This window comes from Sceloporus undulatus, chromosome 1, assembly GCF_019175285.1.
Source record: "Sceloporus undulatus isolate JIND9_A2432 ecotype Alabama chromosome 1, SceUnd_v1.1, whole genome shotgun sequence".
Taxonomy (NCBI): Eukaryota; Metazoa; Chordata; class Lepidosauria; order Squamata; family Phrynosomatidae; genus Sceloporus; species Sceloporus undulatus.
This window is the reverse complement of record NC_056522.1, coordinates 263,759,858-263,773,396: the sequence shown is the minus strand read 5'-3', so window position 1 is coordinate 263,773,396 and position 13,539 is coordinate 263,759,858. Positions and strand designations below refer to the sequence as shown.

At 41.2% G+C, this 13,539-nt stretch overlaps 1 protein-coding gene across 1 annotated transcript in view; it reads right to left on the bottom strand.

The window, feature by feature from the left end:
- Positions 1–11,478, bottom strand: part of EPS8L2 (EPS8 like 2) — a 141,768-nt gene extending 130,290 nt beyond the window's left edge. The window contains exon 1 of the mRNA XM_042466201.1: positions 11,164–11,478. The gene's annotated coding sequence lies outside the window, so the exon portion shown is untranslated. The remainder of the gene's footprint in view (positions 1–11,163) is intronic.
- Positions 11,479–13,539: the final 2,061 nt, after the last annotated feature.

Sequence of the window (13,539 nt, the reverse complement as noted above, 5' to 3'; positions counted from 1 at the left end):
TATTTTTAATTAGACAGTTCCCTGCCCTCAGGCTTACAATCTAAAAAGACACGACACAAAAGGAGAAGGGAGTGGTGGCGGAGAAGGGGATCAGGTCCAGCAGTTCTTCTCTATCTCTGAGGCCTGGACCAAGGGAGATGGACTGGAGGAAGGGCTTGGCTTCTTAATGGATGGTTAATCTTCTACCAGGGAGGCCTGTTGGAGCTAACTTGCCACTCTAGTAGAATAATACATATAAAATACATAGCAATACAGGAAATGGTTCAATAAAACAGGCAACAAAAGAACATCAAATAGCAAGTGACAATAATGCCTGGGAACGCTTATCTAAACAGGATGGTCTTCAACTCTGTTTTGAAGCTGGTTAAAGAAGTGATGGCTCTTGTTCGCGGGGAAAGAAGGTTCCAGGAGTGAGGGGCAGCGAGTGAAAAGGGGCGAATCCGAGATGGGGCAGAGGAAATCCTGGGCTGGGACAGCAGACCTTGACTACCAGAACGGAAGGCCCTGGTGGGAAGGTGAGGAGAAATAAGGTCTGTTAAGTAAGGAGGGGCCAGCCCATGGAGGTCTTTAAACGTTGACAGCAGGAGCTTATACTGAATGTTGAAAGGGAGGGGGAGCCAGTGAAGGGATGCCAACACAGGAGAGATGTGGTCAGAGCGGTGGGCGGATGTGATAATGCGAGCAGCTGAATGCTGGACAGAGATTAAAGGACGGAGGTGAGAAAGAGGAAGCCCAGTCAGGAGGATGTTACAGTAATCAAATCATGAGACCACTAGGGCATGGACCAGGATTTTGGCAGTAGAGGTGGAAAGATATGGTTGGATTTTGGCAATATTGTACAAAAAGAATCTACATGCCTTGGCTGTGGTCTGGATCTGAGAGAAGATCAAAGATAAAACCAAGACTACGGGCTTGCTGGACTGGTTGAATAGAAATGTTGTCCACAGAGACAGAAAAGAAGTGTTGAAGGGTGGACTTAGGAGGAAAGACAAGAAGCTCCGTCTTGGACATGTTGAGCTTCAAACGCCGATGGCGCATCCACTGCGAGACAGCTGTGAGACAAGACGAATTTCTCACCAGCTGATCAAAAATGTGAAAACACAGAACCAGGTGCTGTTGTGAGACATACAAATGGAAATGAAGTGTGGAGTTAATGCAGGCATCTAGAACAGTGATCCCTCAGATGTTGCTGAACTGCAGGTTTCCACAGCCCTGGTCAGCATAGCCTAAGGTTAGGATCACTGGTAGTTGCAATCCAATAACGTCTTAACATATCGTGTTAACTCCAATACATAACTTAATAAAAACATGACAGTTTCAAGTAATTTAGCCAGCTAGATGGTTAGAGAAATCTCCACCCTGGTAGTCCAGGATCAGAATCATGTAGCCCTCTAGATGTTACTGAAATCCAACTCCAGCATGCCTCTTTGATTAGAACTGTTGGGACTTGCAGTTTATCAACATTTGAAGGCAGCACATTTTCTACTGTCGTGGTAGGCCCCCAGGAAAGGTTTAGATAAGGGTATTGATACTGGTAACCTGTTATAAGGCAAGGGCTTGGTCTTATTTTTCCATAGACTTTTTCCAGATTGTATGATCTGTGAGATTAATTAATATGTTCAGTCTTTAAAGATCTAACAAAAAAGGCACTACATGAGATATGTTCATTCCCATAGTGGAAGAATATTGACTATCATCACAATCCTGAATCTGCAAATTACTAATACAAGTCCTACATTCACAAGACCACTTTATCCACTCGCTATGCATTTCCTTTACAAAAAGTTTTTTAGGGGCTGAGGGAGTATCAAAGCACAGAATTACAGAGTTGGAAGAGACTGCAAGGGCCATCCAATCCAATCTCCTGCCGTGCAGGAATTCACAATCAAAGCATTCCTGACAGATGGCCATCCAGCCTCTGTTTAAAGACTTTTAAGGAGGGAGACACATGATGATCAGATTAGGCTGCAGTCCTATGTACTTGAATAGGATGGACCATAAGGACCTATTAGTATGATTGTAAAGGCCTCACACACGCATAAATACACATTAGTAAGGATAACTACCTATATGTGTATAGGTGCATGGCTTAAATTTTTACATATTTAAAACAGCTAGTGGGTAGGAGAATAAAATAATAGTTATATGGATTTTTATGCTTATTATTTAGAAGTACTTTCAAAGCAATATAGAAAGCGGATAACAGACAGGATGGGAAAACACTTTTGGGCAGTCTCCAGCTTAGAGGACCCTCCAAAAATACTATATTAAAATGCTCACAAATCACCATTTTAATTTTTCTAAAATACTTTATATAGAGTATAAAACAGTTTACACTTCAACAAAACAGTAAACTACAATAATGTAATAAAAACACAGGACAGGGCAGGGCAAACAGCAGAAAGCAACAGACAAGAATCTGAACATAAGCAGATAAAAACACAGAACTATTATAAGATCATGCAAAGATAACAGAACCATCCTACACATGTATTCAGAGGTAAGTCCCATTGAGTTAGTGGGGTTAACTTCCATCAAAGTAGAAACTTACATTAAGGGACTTCTGCCTTAATGTAACCCACAGAACAACTTCAAAAATAATGTTTCCTTTTAGCTATATATAATTGTATACTTTTCATGAGTTAAACTTAAACATTGTTTCTTTTGTTTCCTCAGCTACAGAATTTTGATATCTACCTTCCTTTTGCATAAAGGTTAGTGAGAAGAACCTAAGTTTAAACTACCAAACCAAAGAAACAGTAGACAAGAATTACTTCTGCACTATAGCTGATTTATACCTACAAAAGTGGCCAAACAAGATATAATTTTTTTCTAAAGTATTGTCCAGATAAAAGTGGAAGATAATAGTAACTTTCAGCCAAAGTGAGCATAAATCATAACCAAACATCTCTTAAAGTATCTTTCATTTATTTCTGCTGCAATACCAATCCACTCTCAACACAAAAGTAGATTGTAGGCAACCAGCTTTTCCTGTTCCCTTAACTGATCAATCTACAAGCTGCATTTCAAGTGCCATAAAGTTCAAGAATCTTCTATGCTGGGTATGTTTCTTTAAACCCAGCCTATGTATCAAGAATGCTACTGCCACGATATCAGGCATACCTTGTTCTTCATCATCTTTTCAAACCCCACTCATTTCTTTCTCCAGCTTGCAAATAATTTAGGTGACCATGAAAATTAGTTCAGCCAACAGCAATGCCCAGGGCTAGGTTGTGGAATCTGTGGCCCTCCAAATGTGCCTTGGTTCAAATTCTCATCAGTCCCAGGCAGCTTGACTCATGTAACGCTGATGGATTGGGAACAGTAGTTTGTCAACATCTGGAGGGCTGAAAGTTTCCCTTGAGCTAGCTCAGTGATTCCCAAACTTTGCTGCTCCAGATGTTTTGGACCTCAGTTCCCAGAAGCCCCAGCCTCCTATGCCAATAGTCAGGAATTCTGGGAGCTGAAGTCCAAGACACCTGAAGGACTGAAGTTTGGGAATCACTGAGCTGCTAGCTTAACCTGTAGGCTTCCAGGTATTGTTTGATGGTAGCTTTTTGCCTTACCTTTGGCTGCGCTGCTCAGGGCTGAAGCAAGCTGCAGGTCAACAACATCTGGGAGACAAGAAGTTGCCCAATTGACTACAAAAAGAAATTTCTACCGATGCTGCATCTTCTGACTTTGGCCCCCTGTTGCATGATCACTCTTAGGTTTGGGCAGGAATAGTTTCCAGTGGCTTATGTTCAGAGCTGTCATTCTCTACCTTGAGCCTGACTAATTTAGCCAGTATTCTCCAGAAGAAGAACAGCTGGACACACTGGAAGAATTGCACATGTCCCAGCTTGCACAAATTAAGATCACTGTTAATCACAGCTCCTGCTGTCATTCAAGAAATTAATAAAGCCTATTTGTTGTTTGCTGTGGGAGTAGCCTTCCTCCCAGCCTTCAAGGATAATAACTTTTGGATGAAGTCTGACATCCTTCCACATATTAAGCAAAACTGCAAGCCTAATTATAACATTGCAAGCACTGTCAAAAGCCTCAGAGCTTTGCCACAAAATTGGCTTATTGTTTATGTATATGTGCAAATATTCTGGGGTACAAACACAGCAGCAGGTATTACTGTCCCTCAGCCATGCTTTCCAACCACAAATGTAAACGGTGTACACCAAGAAAGAGGGAGAGGTTGAGTGACTAACTGTGTGGCAATGAATCCATCACTACAATATCACTTTCATTTTTGATTAATGGAATACTCTTCACCGTCTTCCAAGTGCAACAGTTCTCTAATTTACCAATGACTTGCCTGAAAACTTTCAGCCTCAGAAAACCCCAAAGGGTGCTTCTAGATGAGGCTTTTAAGGTTCAATTACCACACCTTGTTCGTGCAATTTTTTAGCTGTCCCACAAAAGGTCATCATCCAGTTTGATCAGCCTGTGTTTCCCATCTCTTTTCCTTCTCAAAGGAATCAATCATAGAAATAATAGAGCAGGAGCATAATCCCTTTGCAGGCATGGGAAGAAAGGCAGAATAGGTGGAGTTGTGCCTGGGGAAGCGGATGACATGGAGATGGAGAGTTTTCTTCCTTCTCTACTTGCTGGACATTTACTGTTTCAGAACCAACTTAACAAGCAGTGGGTTGTGCAACAGACCATTTCTGACATTATCTGATAAGATTTTTTGTGATGAAATTGCCTACATCAGAGATTGGGCATTGCTCAGTGAAACTGGTTGACATATTTATTTAGAAATTAGCTTAGTTACAGTCCTCTTGTTTTTGCTGCAATCACTATTTCTTAAAGCAATTAATTACGCAGAGAGAGAGAGAGAGAGAGAAATGTCTGCACTATTTCTGTTTCAAAAGCTGTCAAACATACACTGTGGTCCTAACACAGCACCGGGAAGACCTGACTTTACAATGTGAGATGTCTATATCAGTCACCAAGGGATGTGGAAAGAGAGAGGTCAGTTCTACTTTCCTAATTTTATTTCGTGCAGAAATCCTTGGGAAGGCACTATCACTCTTCATTTTGCAGAGAAAGTACTGGGGTTAAGAAGGCATGATTCCATCTAGTAAGGATTTGTATACAAGCTGAATCTAGCACTTTGTCCAATACAGCAGTCTGGCTTTCATCACTTCATGGTCATGCTTCGATTTATTAAAAGGTCCCACACCCTGATTTGGCAACTGGTACACATTATCAGGGCACAGTGGCACCATTCTTAATATTGATATCAAACTGAAGATTGGATAACGAAAAATTGCTCTAAAACTCAAAGGAATGTAAATCTAACAACATTACCATAAATCTAATGGGAAGCTGTGAAGAGGTGGGCAAAGTGTGGGCTGAGCATCACAACTAGCCAGATGGTCATGTATGAGATTGTCCATTTCCATGTTCCCAAATAACTAACTTGTAAATCACATATTTGTTATCATCTTCAAAAGTGGCAAGAAGGCCTGCAAAATCTGGTGGAAATGGATGGTGAGATGGCCATCTTTCTTCACTTTGAGATCCCCATTATGTCACTGCAGTGACACAAACAACTGTCTCTTGGGAGCTCTTATTTATTTATTTATTTATTGGATTTATAGCCTATCTTTTGAGTCAGATATTTACACAGTGTTTTATTCCGGAAATGAATACAGTCAAAGAATATGCAGATTGAGTATCCCTTATCCAAAATGCTTGGGACTAGAAGTGTTGGGGATTTTGGATATATTTCTGGGATGTTTGAATACTTGTATTTTCATATAAATACATAATGAGATATCTTGAAGATGGGACCCAAGTGTAAACCCAAAGTTCATTTACTGTATATACTCATGTATGTCTAGAAATCTTAGTCAAAAATTTACCTCTAAAACCTAAGTTGATTTATCCATGGGTCAATGTAAATACTGTACTTTAACTTTTTTTAAAAAGGGAACCATCTCCTGGTGAAAGGCAAGAGTGTAATTTCTCCTAGAAGCACTGACCTCCCTCTATGCTTTCTTCCATCCAAGCCTTTAGTGTGAGCCAAAACAGTTATGCCTGCCATAATTTTGTAGGTTCTTTGGAATTGTTTTCCTTTGCTTCATCCTTTAGATCCTTTGTTGCATGTCTCTAAGTTTTACCCTTGACTTATCCAAGGGCCATATCAAAATCCACATTTTTGCCCCCAAAAGTTGCCCTCAACTTATACATGAGGTCAACTTATAGTTGAGTATATATGGTATGTTTCATACATAACTTATTTTACACTTACCCTGAAGGTAATTTTATACAATATTTTAAATAATTTTGTGCAGGAAACAAATATTGTATACAGTGAACCATGAGAAAGCAAAGGTGTCACTATTTCAGATACCCATGAAAAAAGTTTTGTTTTGGGGGAGTATTTCATATTTCGGAATTCTGGATAAGGAAAACTCAACCTGTAATGGAAAATCTGATATAACCTTGGCTGCTACTGGTCCAGTATTGGTGGATACTTTTTGATTTGTGCAGCCTGAGGATGTGGACAGGATCCTTGGAGTGGTGAGAGCCACCCCATGTGTACTAGATCCTTGCCCCACCTGGCTAATTAAACAGTCAAGAGGAGGGCTGGCTGAATGGACAAGGGAAGTAATTTATGCCTCTTTACAACAGCTGAAGGAGGTGGTGGGACATCCATTATTTATTTATGTATTTATTTCTCACCTCTTCTCAAGGCTCGAGGCATGGTACAACATGATAAAATAAAAAACTTAATTTTTAAATTAAAAAAATTAAAAAGAAAAAGAAAAAGAAAACACATAAAAGCAACAGTTAAAATACTATACTAATTGGCCCAGTACAGATGGGGCTTGTGGCCCGTCTTGATGACGTGCAAGGGTTGCCTTGGGGCATCTCTTACAGATGCCCTGCAACCCTAGCATGTCTTCGGTATGTCAAAATGGTGGCGCCTTGTACAGATGTGATGGATGTCTAGCGTCCGCACGTCACGGTGCCCTAATGACATCGCAAGTGCACCATTGGCGCACTGTGGCATCATTATGGCACCGCAAAAAGGACCCCTTTCATGGGTTGTTTTTGCTCCTCCGTGGTTTGTCTGCTGCAGCTTCCTCATGGAGCAAACCAAGGTGTCGGCAGACCACCCTTTCGGGCCTATAAAACTAATAAAATTCACTCATATGAGTACATTTTTAAAAAATATATACCAATGAAAGTTGTGATTTAAAACTGACAGGGTAGGCCTGCTGGAAGAGATGTGTCTTTAGAGCTGTTTTAAAAGCAGTCAGCATTTTCAGCTGTCGTATTTCCTCTGGCAGGTCATTCCACAGTCTGGGGCCAGCAGACGAAAAGGTCCTCTGGGAAACCATTGCCAGTATAGTCCAAACATTTCCCAGGGGACCTAAGTGTACAGAGTGAATTGTACAGGAGAAGGTGATCCTGTATGTAACCTGAACCCAAACCATGTAAGGTTTTAAAAGTAATAACTAACACTTTGTACTTTGCCTAGAAACTAATTGGCAGCCAGTGGAGTAATTTTAAGATTGGTGTATTATGATCCCTCCTAAGATGTACCCGTAATCAAACTAGCTGCTATATTCTGAACCAGTGGGAGTTTCCAGACTTGGTACAAAGGTACAGTAGCCCAATGTATAGCACAACCTTGAGGTTACCGGCACGTGCATTACCATTTTAGGTCCTCCAATTCTAGGAAGGGGCACAGGCTTATAGTCGAATACTTAAGTTAGGATTGTCTATGTCATTTTATTTCCCATCTCTATGTATGGCTGTTAAAGCTGGACAGCAAAGAAAGCGGATAGGAAGAAAATCAACTCATTTGAAATGTGGTGCCGGAGAAATGTTCTATGGATAGCATGGACAAATAAAAGGATCCTAGAGCAAATCAAGCCTGAACTCACCCTAGAAGCCAAGACGACAAAGCTGAGCCTGTTGTAAATTGGCCATATCATGAGAAGACCTGATTCACTAGAAAAGATAGCGTTTAGTAAAGTAGAAAACAGTAGGAAAAGAGGAAGACCGCATTCCAGATGGATAGGCTCAATTAAAAAAGCCACGGCCCTGAGTCTGCAATTAATAATTTAATTTGTTTTATTTATATACCGCTATTCCAAAGATCATAGCGGTGAACAGTAAGCTAATTAGCAAGTAAGCTAATTTGCCCCCAACAGTCTGGGTACTCATTTTAGCGACCTCGGAAGGATGCAAGCCTGAGTCGAGCTTGGGCCCTTTTGCTGGTCTTGAACTCGCAACCTTGTGGTTTCGAGTGAATGGATGCAGTACAGGCATTTAACCACTGCGCCACCAGGGCTCCTGCAAGACCTGACCAGTGCTGTTTTTGAGAGCGTTGGAGGTCTCTCATTCAAGGGGTCAACTTGACAGCAATTGCCAACAAATCCTACCTTTTTCTGAGATGGGATCCAAGGCAACTGTTTTATTCCACTTTGAGGATTTTTGGGGCTAGGCACTGTCTTCTGCTTCAACTGTGCTAACTGTAATGGGTTGTGAGTTGCTTACCTAGCTCAACCTGTGTTGTTCTGTCTTCCAAATATGAACAGAACAGTATAGGAAGAAACAATGGGGAAGCATAACTAGGGACCATAGATGTCCCTGACATTCTCTGCTTCCTTATCATAACAATGTCAATAGATTCCAGCCTCTTCTATCATAATAGCTCTCTTTAACCTAAAAAAAGACTACTCAACTGGGACTTTTAAACTGGACCATCTTTTCCTCTAGATAATCACAGAACTAGATCATAATAATAAAAAAGAATCTCATTTCTCAAAATATTCAGAACATATTGGCACATTAGATCGTTCTATAAGCCGTTTCAATTGGTTGTATGTTGACATTAAGCTACAGGGTTGCCACGGCATGTGGAAAATTCAGGCATCCAGGATATTTAGAAAGTTCAGATGAGAAGGTTTAAGAGGTAGCTGTGATCTTGAATTCACAGATCCACATTGTACAGTCCATCCTTGGCATACGTACCCTCTCCGTACGCAGATTCCAACTTATACAGATGACGAGAGGCGAGGGACAAAATGGGAGTGTGTTGCCGTTCAATTAAATGGGACTCCAGCATACGTGAAATTTGCCTTACACGGGTGTGTGTTATTATTATCATTATTATAGTTTATTTTTATAGCGCTGTAAATGTGTGTGTCCAGAATGGATCCCCCGTGTATGGCAAGGGAGGACTGTACTATTGGATCAATTTTTGCAAAAGTGTGTTGTCTGGCTTTTTTGAAAGAAACAATTTTGCCATGAGGAAGAACTCCTTACGACCTCTCTACTTTTGTAAATGAACACAAAATCTGCAAATATCTGTAATTTAGTGTCAGCATGGATGTCAGGACTGATATCAAGGGCCATGTATTGTCCTGAGTGTCCTGAGACTGGATGCTGGCAAAAGCAGAGGGTAAATAGGCTTGGCATTACCACCTGGACTGGGCCAGGTATGCCGGAACTGTCAGAGTTTACGTTGCCAACTACAGCATCTTTCCTATTTAAACCAACCAACCAACCAACCAACCAAAAGAGACTGTACTTGGGAGGCAGCCAGATGGGCATAATGTATATGCTGTATTTGCTATGTTTACCCAAATACATTATCCTTCCAAAAATTGTGCTTCCTCCAAAATAAAGGTGTTGGGAAGAAAAAAATAACCATTTTACCTCTGGTGTCATGAGACTGTCACCATTTGAGTCAGTGTAAAATATAACCTGCACGTGCTCAAAAGTGTGTGTGTGTGTGCGTGTGTGTGTGCTTTTTCCCTTCTTCTTTTCCAGTACTGGTGAACTGTCTTGTTTTTTTGTTCTAACATGTCAGAAACATAAACGCAGTTGTAAAGCATGGAACAGAGAGTGGGGGTGGAGAAATATTAATTGTATGCTTCCTAACTGAAGTAATGGACATGCTTTGCTTTTGTGCTCAGTTATTGTTAGTATTAAATGAACTACAGGATTTTTGAGTGTTCATTTCAGAGATGTTGATGCTTATCTAAACACAGCAAATGTTTTACAATTGTTTGCTCTACAATAAAGTTTAAATTTAAATACAGGGCTGCATTCTCTAGAAAAGTGGTTAATGTAGTTTCCGTGATATCACCCAGGGTGTAAAATTATCTAGCTACACTAGATAAAATTATCTAAGGTAATTTATGAATAGTGTCCCCATGAATAAATTGTGACCTCCACACAATATATATGAGCAGTGACTGTGAAGGGCAAAGGCCATGATTTACATAAGTGTGTGATTCACAGATGATACTGTGTGCCTGCATTTTGTACTTGGGAACAAATTCTAGAGTACAAAATGTAAAATAAAACATGCCCCACAGTGGAACCAGTGAGAAAAGAATGCTCCAGTCTCTATCTTTACACTTCCAGGCAGTTCTTTAGCATGGAAGAACAGTCCTCCTGTTCAGCAATATCGTACATCAAATTATGCTAACTGAAGGCAAGGACCAGTTATATCCAATTGTTCCATTCGTCTGATAATGCATTCATTAGTTCCTAAGGTTTAATATCAGGCAACTTTTCAGCAAGTTTTTCTCTCACAAAACTCACATCTTTCAAAATAATTATTTTTAATTAGCATCATTTTCTATTAGCTAATATGCATCTGTGCATACACAGAGCACTGCCACACTGTTACATTTACATTTCCGAATATGATTTCACTAAATTAAAAAGAAAAACAAAAGTTCCCCCATGTCTACTGAAAGTTGAGAGTCATTTCACAATGCTGGTAGGAACATCTGTATCAGTGCTTGCTTGCTTTCTCTCTGTCTCTCTCACACACAAACTCACAGACCCTTCTATCTCTTTTGGATCCAACATAATTGCAGACAAACCGAGCCGTCTTTTTAAAAAGCCAAGCTATTCCAACTCACTTATATAACTCACTGGTCAAGAAGGCATTTTCTGGGGCCTACTGGATCTTTAGTTTTGGGGCAGGGAAGTGTTGCGCCACAGAAATAACGCTGAGAAAATCTTGCCCTTTCCCCCTATTTTCTATATTTATCTTCTTCCAGGGCTGTGGCTTCAAACTGCACTCCCTTTTCCAGATACACACACACACTTCCTCAACTATGCAAAATATTATTGTGCAGCTTTATGTCAAACTGGTGGCGGGGTTATTAAACACAGAAGACAACTCACCTTTTGCTCAGAAGAGTCAGCTGGAATCTCCCAGTTTCCTGGGTTTCTGAAGTTTCTTTTCCACTTGAGGTGTCCTCCTCTTAGTCCAGCTTTTCTGCCATTCTCAGCTCCTCCCAAGCTTCCTCCTCTGCTCTATTTAGCAAAGGTAGAATGATGATCACTAGCCTCCTCCTCAGAGAGTTATAAGGCTGGAGAGAGAATCACACTCTCAGCTCTGGCTGTCTCCTGCTTCTTGCTCTCTGTCCTCTTTGATTCCCTTGCTCAGACTTTCTCTGAGAGCAGGTGGAAGGGCTTTCTTAGCTCAGGGAGAGGAGGAGGCAGAGGTGGAGCTGAAGCTAATGCAACAGGTTACTGTATAACCAGAAACCTAGGCGTCTGCAAGCCTGGAGCTTGCCTTAGAGCCTGGTATCTCTGCTGACACCTGGTGCAACACTGTAAAACCAGAACAAGCCACTGCCTGTGGAGGCTACAGAATGGGATTTATTTTTGTTTTGCTTCCTCGCTGAGAATTTTTGGATATTGAAGCCAGGAGACGGAGGAGCCTTGGCTTGAGTTTTGTTGTATTTTGTTTCCCCGCTCACAGTGCAGGGAGGGGAAATGACCAACCTAGCTTCTCTTAGCAGGGAAACAAGTCAACATTTGTCAAGCAGAAGCCACCCCTTAGAGAGCTGGCGGCTGACTTGTGAGCTCTCTCTGTCTGGTGCAGTGTTGATCCTGCCAGAATAAGCTGTGCCCACCCTGTCTTGGCATCGTAAGGGTGGAAAGTTTGCTCCAGGTTTGTGGGATGTGACTAAAGGCATCTTTCAAACAAGAAGTACAGAGAACTAGATTCAGACTACCCAAATTCAGGAAGATGATCAAAACTTCGGTTTTTGCTCCACCACTGATTCAGTTGGTAACCAAACATATCACATAGCCGAGTTATCCTACTTTTGATCAATAGCTTGGAGATAATAGGTTTTCTGTGCCTTTGGAGGGGAAAAGGAAGCCAGACTGAGAAATCAAAAAGGGAAGTGCTTAGACAAGTGTGGTTATATTCCTTAGTATGGAATAGGTGGCAATGCTTCCTGTGACTTCAGTGGACTTTGGCTTGGCTTGGGCCCAGAGTATGAGGCAATCTGTTCACAAATAGAAAATTATAGCCCAATCCTATGGATATTTATCCAAAAGCAAGTCCAGCTAAGTGCAATGGAACTTTCCTCTGTGTAAACCTCTGTAAGATTGTAGTATTAGCACTTTGCTTCTAAAGTATTTGCCTGCAGAATCCAACAACATAAAAGCAACGTTCACAAAGTTGACATCTCAGAAAAACATGACTTTGTCCATAGCCTGCAGAACACAAATGCCAATCTTACACTCAAACTATTGGCCCATGGAGGTGAATATTTCTGACTTACGGCAACTGTTCAAAGTAGGGTGTAAGGTCTCCTCCACAGCCTCAAATCTGCTATTTGTAGAGATGTCTTGGATGGAACCTGAGAGCCCACATATCCAAAGCATCTAGTCTGCCACTGGGCTATGGGCTCTGCCATGTGATGGCAAGGAGCAGTTGAAAATTACCTTAAAGCAGGGGTTGGCAACTACAAACAAGACAGGGGCCATTTCTCCACCTTGTGTCTGCCCAGCAAGCTGTAGCAAGCACATTTCAATGTGCCCAAAGTGACATGATGTCACTTCTGGCCATGATTTTGGCGGATTTTTTTTTTTACTACTCCCCTTTTTTGTCTGTTTTGAGGACGTTTGGGGGGGCTGGGGGCTAGGAAGCAAATTTTTTGTTCAATTTGAGGAGGTTTGGGGTGGTTTGGGGCAAAAAAAATCACCCCCAAATTATGCCCCTCCAGTTGAATTTTTTGGGGGATCTGTTGGGTTTGATGGGCTTCTAGGGGTCCCACAGGCCAAAGGGGGTGTCAAGGGGTATCAAGGGCCACATACAGCACACAAGCTGTACTTTCCCACCTCTGCCTTATAGGTTGTCTTAACAACTGTGTCTTTCTTCCTGTACTTCCTGTAAATTAGTGTTGAAGTAGTCAAAGGATGAAGATCCATTGGTAGATCACTCTGTGTTTTAGAGTAATTCACCAAGGATTTCTAACTCCCAAAGTGTTTTACAACAAAATTATCCTGCCCGACTAGAAATTTTACCTTTAAAAGAAGAAAATGGTAGGAGGAATAATCAGGTTTGAACTTTTGTGTGGAAGGGTAGTACGCTCCTTTTGGTTCAGGTATTGAAGAGCAACAACCCATTAGATTCCTGGCCTCAAGGGTCCTTTAATTCCACATATGTGTCCTTTGTGTGAGTGGCTCTACTTAGTAGATCGGGGCAAGTGAGTGTCTAGTTAAAAACAAAACAGAAACACAAAGCTGCAACACAAACAC